Source organism: Rhinolophus sinicus, linkage group LG05 (assembly GCF_036562045.2).
Source record: "Rhinolophus sinicus isolate RSC01 linkage group LG05, ASM3656204v1, whole genome shotgun sequence".
Lineage (NCBI taxonomy): Eukaryota > Metazoa > Chordata > Mammalia > Chiroptera > Rhinolophidae > Rhinolophus > Rhinolophus sinicus.
In genome coordinates, this window is record NC_133755.1 from 20412670 (window position 1) to 20426196 (window position 13527).

Genomic DNA, 13527 nt, shown 5'->3' on the forward strand with positions numbered 1-13527 from the left:
GTGAGAAGGGGGGGAATATCAAACTCACTTAGCTCTTTGAACCTACAATAGGCACCTGTCCACATTGAGTAGCTTCCCATCCTGTGGCCCCCTGTAGCTGTGTATCCCGACGTCAGTCAATTAGCTTTCTTGTCAGTTATCTTGACGTTTCAGTCGATCACCTGAAACCTTCTATTGTCTCAGCTTGCCATGAAGAATACCAGTGCTTTAAAAATACTATAACAGTAATTGCAAATAGACATGGAGAGCGGCAGAATCACAGGCTTAGCAAAGAATGTCTGATGCCCCCAGCAGAACCGAAACATGAATTCCTGTCTGCCTTCTCTCCTATGGTCTGGAGGATAATTAATCACAATTACTCTCCAGCGCCAGCCCCGCAGTGCACCTGTCTGCTGTAAGCTGTGAGCAAAGGCTCTGTTCTCGGGCTTTCTTCCAAACAGAAATATACCAGAGAGAGAAGCTCAGCTCAGTTTCCCTTTTTCTGCTTATTCAGTTTATTCAATAAACAGATATTTACTGAGCACATTGAAGAAGCACTGGGGACACACCAGTTAATAAAATAGACAAAACTACTACCGTGTGGCACTTCCATCTTAGCAGGAAGAACATAGACAAAAAACAAACAAATAAGGTATGTAGTATGTCAGATGATGAGCAGGGCTGTGGAGAAACATAAATCAGGGAAGGGGAACGCCTGCGTTTTAAAGACGGCACTCAGGGCCTCCCTGAAAAGTGAACATGGGGGAAGAACATCTCAGGTAGAGGAACAGCACAGGGCCTGAGATGGGAGAGTGCCTGGTGTTTCCAAAGACCAACACACAACGAACTCAGTGTGTCTGGAGCAGAGTGAGCCAGGTGAGTAGTAGTAGAAATGTTGGCCGGTGGTGTAGGGTGTTCTAGATCACCGTAGGATCTCGGTACTCTGAGTAGATGGGCACCGTTGGGGTGCGGGGACAAAGGAGGGGGTTATAAAGTAGTAACTGCCATGAAGGGGTTACTCTGTTACGTTGAAAAAAGCTGTAGAGGGTGGGCAAACAGGGAAAACCAATTAGAAAGATATTTAATAATCCAGGTGAGAAGGGAGGGTGGCTTGAGGTAGAATTGGTGAGGTGATAAGAATGGGCTGGATTCTGGCTATATTTCACCGTAGAACCGATAGGATTTTCTGATGGAATGGATATGGAGCATGCGAGAAAGGATGACTGCAGAGTTGTTGGCCCGAACTGGAGGGAAGACAGTTTTGCCTTTAATTGAGAGAAAGACTGTGAGAAGCACAGGTTTTGGGAGAAAAACCAAGATGAAGTTCAGGTTAGGCCATGTTCAATTTGAGATATTAATTCGACATCAAGAGGAGATGTGAAGTTAGTAGTCAAACCTGTGGGTCTGGAAGGGGGGAGAGAGAGAGGCTGACGCAGATCTGGGAGGCTTCAGCCCATATTGGGTATTTAAAGCTGTGACACTGGAAGAGGGAATGAGTGGAGAGAGAAGAGTAAAACCCAAGCCCTGGGGCTCCAACATTTAGGGATAAGCCCGCAAAAGAGACTTGAGAGTGGCCAAGGAGGCTAGAAAGGACCAAGAGAGTAATGTGGGCCGGAAGCCAAGTAAAAATGATTTTTAAGGAAGGAGGGAGTCATTTGGATTTGGTTATGTAGAGGTCACCAATGACCTTGATGAGAAGTTTGGATGGAGAGGTGAGGGCAAAAGCTTAACTGGGATGAGTTCACAAGAGACATGGGAGAGGAGGATTGAAGACAGCGAGTGTAGACAACTCGAGAAGTTGGGCTGTAGAGGTGAGCAGAGAAACAAGTGGTAGCTGGAAGGAGATGTGAGTCGTGGGAATGATGGGAACAATTATAAGCATATTGATAGGCAAGACAGGAATGACTGATTAGAGGGGAAATTGATGATAGAAGAGAGACGGGAGGTTCCGGAGCAGTAGCATTGCGTAGACAGTACAGGATGAGACAGCAAGCACACGGGGAGGGAAGGGCCCCAAGTATGGGCAGATCATCCACATAAAGAAGAGAAGGCAAAGTGTATGACTTCTGTGCAAGTAGGTGAGTAGATGGGGTGGTAAGAGCTTGTGGAAGTTTTTTATGATTTATTTTCTCAGAGAAACAGAATGAGAATGAGGGATGGCAAGGCAGTAGTGGAGGTTTGAGAGAAAAGCAAAGGCATGAAATACTCAGATCTGGGTGGATGGAATACAGAATGGACTAAGGAAATATGTATGATAAGAGCCCACTTTGGGCTAATAATCAGGAAATTTACCAAGGACGCCCACTAGCCTCCCTTCCCAGTCAAAAAATCCAATACTCCCACCAAAACATGTACCTGTGCATAACATGTTCCACTGAGTTTCTGGGTCAGTGGGGAGGCAGCAAATGAAAAACTTCCCGCAGCCAACGGGGGTCATGTAAGTGGGTGAAGTGAAAGGCGACATGAAACCTTAGGAACTGCACATTCAAATTTGGTTTCATTTATTTACTTTATGGAGCTGTGGTGGAGAATTTTTACCAGGGAAAAGTAAACTCTACGTCAGGAGGACTGAAGCAGATTACTTTCTGATTATGTCTTAAGACTGGTTGAATGATTGAGACCTCTTGACATCTATTCATATCAAAGTCTAATCAGTCATCTGGTCAGCTTGTGTAAAGGACTCAAATGAGACCCTTCCCTGTTTAGTGTGTGTGTGGGGGTGGGGGGCACGGCACTTGATTACCGAGCCTCCTGGGCACCCAGAGGGCGAGTGATCACTTTGCTGTCAGCCTCTTCACGGTTGTGCCCAGGCCCGGCCCCGTCTACAGCACTGGGCGTGAGGAATTCAGAGCTGTGCAAGGTGACTTCACCACAAGTGTCGCACCCTGTGCAACAGCTGAGAGAGAATGCCTGCTGTTGAGCGGTTGTGGTGTGTGAGGGGATTGTTGTGGGTGGTGGTAGAGGGAGTGTTGGGCAAGGTGCAAGGTTACAATGTATGTTAAAACAGTTCCCAAGTGTTCTGTTTCCTGTATCATTGTACTGATTAAAAGCAGAACTATATCCTCCAAAACCTGGACTATTACACAGATTACTTTTTCCTTTCGAGACATTAGCAAGAAAACATTTTAGGAATTATTTGTGACCCTGAAAGAAATTAGGGTGGTAGAAGTTCTAAAATGTCAGGTTGCACTTAGAGTAATCCCTTAATTAGGGAATTATATTGTGTATTAGCCAGGGAAGGAAAAAATGTTACAAAACAATAATGCAAAGCTTGTGGATATGTTAATGTTTATTTGAATAAGAAAATGTTCTGTTTCAAATAAAATGCTAATACCAAAAAAATTATTAAAAATTAGTGTGCATGTATAAATTTTGGATTTGTTTCAAACTTTAAATACTTCGTTTTGTAACATTTTGGTTTGATGAGAATCAAACCAGCCTAAATAAAGCTCTATTTAAACTATAGCAGATATTAAAATTTGTGATATTGTATCACTTTAAATATTTTTTAGGGCACATATTTGAGAAGCTTTAAAAAATAAGTTCCAGAAGTACAATTTACTTGCTGTAAAATGCCAGTACATTTTAAGTGTACAGTTAGATCAATTTTGATAAATGCAGAGTCATGTAACTACCACCGTAGTCAAAATATAGAACATTCTATCACCCCCAAACGCAAATGAGCCTGAGGCCCAGGGAGGTTGAGTAACTGGCTCAAGGTCACATACATGGCTAAGTCACTGTGCCTGATACAAAACCAGATCAGCCTGACTGTAGGGCCTGTTCTTAATATGCCGTTGTTAGCAGGCAGGGTAGCATAGTGGAAAGGCTTTGCAGTCAGACACACTGATAGCTAACCAACTGATCTACAGCAAGTGAGTTAACTTCTTTGTGCCCCATTTTCCAGAGCTTATCAAAGAAGGATGATATCCCAAGGGTTGTTAAATATCATAATATTTAAAAATAACTGTGTCCTGATAAGCTCCACAGGGGCAGGGACCTTCTGTAATGCTGTGTTGTCTCTGATCTCATTTAATTCAAAGAGCAGCAAATTAGTAGAATATGCGTGTGCTGACACTTCTGATCTTTTAATCCGTTTTTGATTCATGCCCAGGGGTTTGGAACATCCAAGCAAATTTGTTGAGTCCAACAGTAACAAATTATATTTTGTTATTGCTCTTGTTTTTCATGTTGAATTCTGAATGTCCTCTCTCAACATCATTTTTAGCACGTTTTTCTTTTCAAGAATAATGAAAACAGAGTATGAATTTTCAAAAGAAGCGGCAAAATAAGTTCATTTCATCAATAACACAATCTATAGATGCAAAAGTGTAAGTGGCAGTTATGCTTCAATATAGGTACTGAGAATGAAAACAGTTTGGAACTACGAGGACTCTTGTTCCTTTCCCTTCAGAGCACATTACGTTGTTTTATTCTTTGCTTGCTATTTTTGCTTTGTAATTTCATACACTACAATCCCTGGGGTTGAGGAGATGTGGCACGGGAGTACAACTGCTGGGTTGGCCTACCTATACAATTAGCACCTGTGCCCTTTGTCCCTATGACACACCAATAACACAACAGTTTGCATTTCTAGTGAAAATAGACGGAATAGTTGACTATTTTTAAATTGAACACAAATTTTTATCATGAAAATACTACATGGTATATGTAGTATATATGCACATGCATACACTAGTTTATGTATATACAGTATGCAAATTACACAATTTTATCACATAAGTAGATTCACATTTTCATAATTTTTAATCTCTTTTGTATGATTTTGTTTCCTTTGCTGTGTAATCTTGAATATGTGCTCATATGCTCTCTTTTTTCCTCTTAATCCTATTCATAGAGTTAATCATATTCATCTTGTCAAATACCTAGCTTTTGCATTTGTTTATTCTCTTCACTTTTCTTAGTTTTATTAATTATTGCTTCTTATCTCTAGTAATTTTCTCTCCCCACTTCCTTTTGGAGTTTCTTTTTCTAATTTTCAAGATGAGTAATTTCTCCTTTTCATTTTCCTCTTTAATAATGAAGCATTATTGAGTTAGCCGTCACTATATACCATTGATTCTCTTTTTCCTTCCTTTTTAGGTAGTTCATAATTTCCCTTTTAATTTCATCTTTCATCCAAGTGTTATCTAAAAGTATTCTTTTAGAGGGGGATATTATATTTTATTATTTATTTGTATATTTATGGTGTCTTGATGTGAGAATATGGAATTTCAATGTGAAAGATGGCTTATAGAATCTCAATTTTTATAAAATATGTTTAAATTTTCTTGTCACCACGTAAATAATCAAATATTTATAGGTATTCTATGGATATTGCCCTCTTTAAAATATTTTTGAGGGCCTATATAAATCTGTTAAATTTTCCAGTAGTTATTCAATTCTTTTACTTAATTAATTTTTATCTACTGCAGTTGCCCTATTATAAAAGTATACACTATAATTGCCTACAATGTAATTTTATTATGGTGCCAACACTATAATTTTATTATTTTCCAATTTCTCTGCATTTCTAATATTTTTCCTTTCAATATTTAGCTACTCCATTTTTTGGTTCATACATCATTTGACTAATAGTTTCTTTAAAAAAATAACCATTTGATCCTATCCATAGGTGTTTAAAAGATATTGATAAATTTAAGCCATTCCTTATAAAAACTAGAACAAAATAGAAGTTAACTACTTAAATATAATACTATTTTACCAAAATTCAACAGTAAATATCATATACCGAATCACTAAAACACATTTTGGTTAAAGTCACAACTATCCTTTTTATTACTTAGTAAATACTAATGAAAGCACTAAGAAACGACGACCATAAAGATGAGAACATTGAACATAAAACTGTTTTTGCTGCTGAGAGAAAATCTAGAAACTCAGAGAGTTAGGTGGACGGGTGGCTCAATTGGTTAGAGCTCAAGCTCTGGGCACCAGGGCTGCCGGTTCGATTCCCACATGGGCCAGTGAGCTGCACCCTCCACAACTAGAATGAAGTCAATGAGCTGCCGCTGAGCTCCCGGGTGGCCAGATAGCTCAGTTGGTTGGAGCGCGCAGGCTCTCAACCACAAGGTTGCTGGTTCAACTTCTGCAAGGGATGGTGGGCTGCGCCCCCTGCAACTAAAGATTGAACATGGCACCTTGAGCTGAGCTGTTGCTCAGCTCCCGGATGGCTCAGTTGGTTGGAGCGTGTGCTCTCAACCACAAGGTTGCCGGTTCAACTCCTGCAAGGGATGGTGGGCTGCGTCCCCTGCAACTAACAACCGCAACTGGACCTGGAGCTGAGCTGCTCCCTCCACAACTGAGATTGAAAGGACAACTTGATTTGGATGGAGTTGATGAGTCCTGGGAAAACCACTCTACTGTTTCCCAAATAAAAAAGTCCTGGAAATATACTGTTCCCCAATAAAGTCCTGTTCCCTTTCCCCAATAAAATCTTTTAAAAAAAAGTCAAAGAGTCTAGTAAAGAAAATCAACTAGATTAAATAAGAAAAATTGTTAAGGTGGCTACATATAAAATAAATACACAACAAACACTAGATTTTCTATGGTCTAGTAGTGATTACCTAAAGGCAGAAGTAGGAACATATATTCCATTCACGATAATGATAAAAATTATGAAGTTATTTAGAAATAAATTTTAAAAGAAAGCCACAGAAGCTATGTGAAGAAAACTGAAATCTTATTGGAAGACATAAGACTGAAGCAAATAAAAAAGCATACTTTTTTTCTTGGATGAAAAAATAACATAAAAATGTCAGTTCTTTCAAAATAAAAATGCAGATGTAATACAAATGCAACTTCAAGATGAGGGGTGTGTTGTTTTAGAATTGAATTCAATGCACTTAAGTTTGTATTGCAAAATAGTTGCCAGCAGGAGTCAAGCAAAATATGAAAAAGAAAACAGAAGCCCACTTGCTTTACCAGGTACTAAGTTACTACGAAAAGTAGTATGAATGAACACAGATCAGTAGAGCACAAGAGAGAAGAGGGACCAGAAATCTATATATTTGAGAATTTAACATATGATCAAGGTGGTATTTTGAAACAGTGGAGAAAAGAGGAGTTATTTAATAAAGGACGCTAGAAAAACTGATGTAATCTAGCTTTACTTTCAATAGACAAGATTAAATGAAAAAAATGTTTTCCATCTTGCAGGAAAACATAAAATATACATACAATCTTAGGGGCAGGGCAGACAAATATAGGAACCCAAAAGCTATAACAGAAAAATAAATGAACTTATGTAGACACACATGCACTCACACGCATTCCACATATACACATGCGTATTGGAAAAGATGTCATAAATAAAGGCGATAAATATTGGATTTGTAAAAATATTTGCAACAAGGAATACAGACAGAAGGTTAATAATCCATGGTAAAAACGGAGCTTTGCAAGTTGACTAGAGAGAAACAACCAACCTAGAGGAAGTGGATAAAGGGAATGAAGCTGCATTTACAAAGCAGCGTATCCAACAAAATAAACTCTAGTGGCCAAGGACATACTAATGGCCAGATGACAAAATTGGTATGAAACATCTACAACATATATGATAGACGAGGGGAAATATCTTTATAAAGAGTTCTTACAAATCTGTAAGACAGCAAATAACAATTTTTGAAACAGGCTAGAATATTAGCAGTGTATATAGTCAATGAATTTGTTTTATCTAATCAAAGATACAGATTAAGACAATAATGACACACTTTGGCAACTTTCTAAAAATTTCAATGTCATGCATTAGTAAAAGTGTGAGAATGAAAGCACAATCATACATGTCTCGTGTGTGTTTAATTGACCTTTCCAGGGGTCAGTTTACCATATGGAGCAAAAGCCTATTAGTGTTCATATTCTTTGATCCAGCAATTTGACTTACTGGAATTCATCCTAGAATATCATTATCATTAGTTACAAAGATACCAATTTCAATGTTTACGTGGAAACAACTTAAATATCTGAAAACAAGAATTTTTAGTATATATATATATACAATCAAATATTATGCATCCATAAAATGGTATTTTAGAAAATCTTCAATGGCATGGATGGGAAAGATGCTTGGAAAACCAAGTTATAAAACAGTATGTATAGTATGGTCCCGTTTTTGAAAGTTGATCTTTTTTTTAAGGCATGTATTTTATGTACATATCCTGGGGGTGCCAAAAAAAGTAACCACATGACTTGTATTCATCTTTTGTTATTGGTATAGGTTGAGTATTACAATTTTAATAGTTTTTTCCTTTCTTAAAATGTGTACACATTTTTTTGGCACCCTCTGCATGTGCCTCTGGTCCCAGCAAGTATATACTGTTACTCACATCTTGCCTTTGATCTATTAATGTACCAATATTGTCCAATTGTGGAAAACATCAATGTGTTTTCATTCTGTCTAGAAAATGAAACTTGTTTTGAAGATCCAGAGAACCAATGCCCATCAGAAGAGAGATATTCAGAACTGAAAACATGCATTTATACAAAACACACAAAGTTCAACAGATTTAGGACAGGAATATGAAAACATATGCCCCTGAACTTATCTGTGAGTGCTGAATTCCGGTTGGATAAGCAAGACTATTCACGAGGATATCATTTTAGTTTTACCTTTCCAGCTCAAGTTTGATTTTTAAGCCAAGGATGGTTCTCTCTTAGAAAAGGAGTAGGTACTAAGGGTGACTTACTGAGAAAACAAAACAAACCAAGATATAGCAGGAGGCCAGTGATCCTAGAGCACAGGTCATCATCGGCGGATTTAATATCTACGCTGAGCTTAAAATGTCTAAGGGATACGTTCGTAGAGATGGAGAGGAATACGTATCAGGAGATCAGTTAGAGCCTACCCCTAGTGCCAAGGTCAGTCCCCTAAACGGCTCTGCTTTTATACTGTGGGAGACAATGGACTGCGTGTTAGAGAATAAACCACAATGTACACTACAACAGACTTGGTGTCTCTCCCCAAAGAGGAGGAAATCTAGAGAGAAAAGGAAGGTCCAGGGTAGCAGCGTGAACCTAAGCTCACGTCAAGTGCTCTAAGTGGTCATCCCACCTAGAGGACTAACAAGAAGCACACGTCACCTGCCAGGCACTTCTGCAAGCATTTTGTAGTTCTTATCCCAGTTGAGCATCACGAAACCCTGTGAGGGAAGGTGTTGTTAATTACCAGCATGTACAGACCATGCTTGCAGTGAACATGCCAAGATCATAGACTGATAAGAGGCAGGTGCAGCCGGACGACCCCACCTTCTGCTCCATAAGTATCCAGCTTACACAGAAGGAAACATGGTGATGTTCCTAGTAGGAAACAGTGGTATTTATTCTCTCTGACAAAGAAAACGGCACTGCTTGAGCCTTCATACCAGTTGTTTTTAAGTGGTTTCATGCACGCCCTTTTATTTTGAAGCTGAAAGGTATCTTATTCCTGAGTATTGTTAGTCTAAATGTACCCAGATCTGTCAATTCAAACTGTTCTTCAAAGTGTACTGACTAGGGCCAATTTGTCATGTTCATTATTATTAGTCAGATACTATTATACATCAGTGTCCAAATGGCACCGTGAGTAATTGTTTAGTTACTAAATCCAACTTGTATCCTCTTGGGGTAATTTTTCTTTTTTAATCTGAAAAACAGTGCACCAAACCAGTGGCCTCAGCATTTTCATTTAATACAAAGGCTTTCTTAAATGACAAGCTACTTTATCTAAAACTCTCTAATATATGTAGTTAGATTTATGGATTCAGATCTGACTAATAGAAAGTAGAATTATGTTTGTTTTTAATTTTTTAAAGCAGGTATTAAAATCCAAAATAAATTACATTTCTGTATATTCTGCATACATTTAATTATGGAATGGGGAAAAATTCAGTTATCAACTCTATTAAAGATTACATTGGGTTAAAAAGAAACAAGCTTATATTTTTATTATCCTTCCACTGAACTTATATAATTGGATCAGATCTTTAGCAGCCATGGGCAAACCAGGATTTCTTCACTTAGTTCTTTTATTTTCAACACACAAATGTGTAAATCTTTGGCTGTCTCTTATTCCCAGTGAACTTTTTCATATCGGGTAGGACTCTTCTAATAATCATGGGCTCAACTTGAAATGCTTGGAGGCACTCCCTTCTGTAATTATGTTTGTAAATTCCAGTCATAGCTTTTAAACTTCTGTTGGTTAATTAAACATAAATAAAGTATTCAAACCTTCCGTCTCAGTCTGAAACTAAAAATTAAGATTTTTAAATATTAAACAAGCACCTGTTCTGTTCTTCCAGGAAAATAGATGTGTGCCCAAATAATCATGGCTGTTCTAACATGGTAGCTTTACAAAATAACAGTAAAGTATGAAACTTTCTAGCAGACTCCATATTAGAAATAGAACAGATCCATTTTCAATAGATCCCATACAGATTGGCAGGTGACAAGTGGCTAGATAGCATCTAGATTTGGAATTAAACTATCTAAACAGCAATGAGATCTTTTAAAAATGGCTTTTATGGATAGCAGCCACTTAATATACATATTTAAAAGTCTAATGTTTTCATATTAAAAGATTTAAAGACATTATAAAATCCTTTGCAGTTGCAGAAATTTCTCTTTTCTTAATTTATTTGTGCATTATTTTAGTTCCATTGTATATCGGTAAGTGAAATAAAGGCACATCTCAACTTTTGAATATTCATTTCATTATTGTCACTTACAATGAACCAAGTGCTGCAAGCCATGCTAACCCTTTACCTGTTACCTTCTAGAGGAAGCTAACTTGCCTGGTAGTAACACTAAGCCAGCTTGTAGAGTCAAGGGAAAGTTTGATCCGTTATAAAGTAGGACAGTCATGATTGATGCCAGGAGGTCTTTATCGGATGATGTGAGAATAAGCTCTTCTAGCAGGAAGGAGTTACAGGTAGTTTTGTGTTACCTGGAGACCTTTTTTACCTAATATAAAGTTTAGACATTGTCAAGGCAGTTGATTGACTCCCTCGATGTGTAAACCATTTTCTGCTCCCTTGCTCTGGTGTTAATGCATTTCTGGGTCTGTGCTGCTTAAAGATCCAGGAAATGGGGTATAAACTATCTGTTTTCTCCCCCTCCCCAGTTCTCCCTTTTTCACTTTGTCTTTTTAAATTTCTAACGTGACCATATTGCTCTTGTTTATCACGTGAACAGATGGCGTCTTCAGGGCCCAAGCAAACCATGGATGGTGGTATAGAGAGGTATTTGAAGGAAGTCTTTCCCCACAGATTCCACACTGCACCAGTGGACTAGTAGGAGCTGGAGTTAGAGATGACAGGTCAGAGCCCAACCTGCTACCATTATGATTCAGTAATAACAGCAGCAGCAGCTAACATTCACTGAGCACTTCCTGTGCATCAGGTCCTGTTTTGTGTGTTTTTACATATGTTATCGCATTTAATCCTCTCAACCCTCTGAGGTAGTTTACAGCTACAGGAACTAAGTAAGCCACAGAGAGATTAAGTAATTCATTGAGTCAGTAAGAGGCAGAGCTAGGACTTGAACCCAGGCGGTCTGCTTCCACAGCCCTCCCTGCGGTGCACTACAGTGAATCTAGAATTGTTCACTTAGGAGCATTTCTCTTAAGTGGTATCGTCACTGTCTCAAAAAGTGCCATTTATATACTGGACAGATATGTGTGTGCACACGCACACACCTACTCTACAGGTTGTCAAGAAGAAAGCAGAAAGCAGGGGCAGTGTAGTTTCTTACTAGTATAGTACATCCCAATTTGTGATAAATAATACATGACTGGATGTGTTTGAGCAGTATTAAGAATCGCCTGTAGGAGGAAGGCTGGGACTTAGGAGCCGCGCATTAAGATGAGCTGTGAGAAGTGGTGTAGAATGATGGAGTCGGAGGCTGGCGGGAGCGGCGTGGGGAAGGACACTGTTCAAGCCCGTGAACAAGTGAGACCGATGAGACCAGCAACCCTGATGGAAGAGAAGGGTGTGGGCTGACGGTGGAAGCAGACATTTGGATTACAGAGGACTTTGGAAAGTAAATGAAACATGAACTCAGTTCTAAGTGAGAGGCTAAGTGGCATGACGAGTGACAAGCAGTGAAGACATCTTATTTCCTTCCTTGTGAGAGAAAGTGGGGAAAGGGCAGATGGAGTGGAGCTAAGGCAACCAGAACAAGGATTATGGTTGGGGTGAGGGGGCATGAACGAAGGGGCCCTGAGGTCTGCAGGTGGAGGGTGCGCTCAAATACTAAGCTAGTTTGTAGAGTCAAGGGAAAGTTTGATCCATTATAACATAGGGCAGTCATGATTAATGCTAAATAGACAAAAGGTTGCTCGATTTTTAATGCAGGCAAGTTAACACATAAGATGTATCACATGCTCAGTGTCCTGGGAAAAATAGGTCTTCCTTGTTTGATCAGACAACCCACCTTCCGGTGTGTAAATTCCTGCTACAGCTAACCAGGCAAGTGGTCAGCCAGCCTTTCTTCAAATGGTGAATATATCACCTCTTGACAGCTGTTGCAAAGCTTTTCCCTGTGGCTTCGAACCACCAAACCCACCTGTTTCCTCTGGAACAGTCTTTCTTTTAGGCATTCAGATAGGACTCCACTCAGGCCTTCTTCCATGAGCCTTTCATTGCACCTCCTCTCATGAACTAGGTATAGAACTCCCAAAGGACAGTCCCCCAATTTTGAATCTAAGCCTTGTGGATGATTTTCATTTTTTTACAACATAGCTCTTATTAAGGTCTGATTATATTTACAAGACAGTTATGAAACCAAGTTGAAATCTGGTCCTCACCCTTAAGTAAATCACAGAGTAAGGAGATTGACAATAAACATTTACAGAAGACTTAAAGAATCATTAAAAATAAGTGAGTACAACCTAACAGGTTCAGTAGAAAAGGTAAACATGGTGAGAAAAGGTGGGGAAGTTGCTGCATATCTTTGTTATTAATATTGAGGTAAGATTTAAACAGAGGGAAATACACAGGTCTTAAATATACAATTTGATGTAATCTACACCCTCATCAAGATATAGAATGTTTCTGTGATCCAGAAAATTTCCTCATGCTTCCTTCCAGTCAGTCCCCATCCTCATAGGCAACCACTGTTCTGATTTCTGTCACCACAGATTAATTTTGCCTACATTACAATTATCAAAGTCCACATCAAAAGTCCACATTAAAAGTCTCTCACTGAAGATAACATGGTATAGAAGAAAGCAACATTCAGAGACTGCACCAACATGCTGTGTGACCTTGGGCAAAAAGCTTAACCTCTCTGGGCCTTGTGTACAGTGTTCAGTGATCCTCATGATTCCTTAAAGATCTAACGCTCCACTTAAAACATTTCTAAGCTCAAACGCCATTCGCTCAGTACCATGAGCCAGAAACAAACTTGGGCTCATTCCACCTTATCCTGTCACATCCAATTGACCAATCTGACGTCAGTTCTTCCTTGTAATTTCTTTCAGACACGTCACTTCCTTTGGCCCTTACCTCCTCTTCATTTCTTGCCTTTCTTGCCTTATAATGACCATCAAATTAC

At 39.0% G+C, this 13527-nt stretch overlaps 1 protein-coding gene across 4 annotated transcripts in view; it reads left to right on the forward strand.

Annotated features, from left to right (window-relative positions):
- Positions 1-13527, forward strand: part of LCLAT1 (lysocardiolipin acyltransferase 1) — a 159094-nt gene that overhangs the window by 140660 nt on the left and 4907 nt on the right. The window lies entirely within an intron of this gene.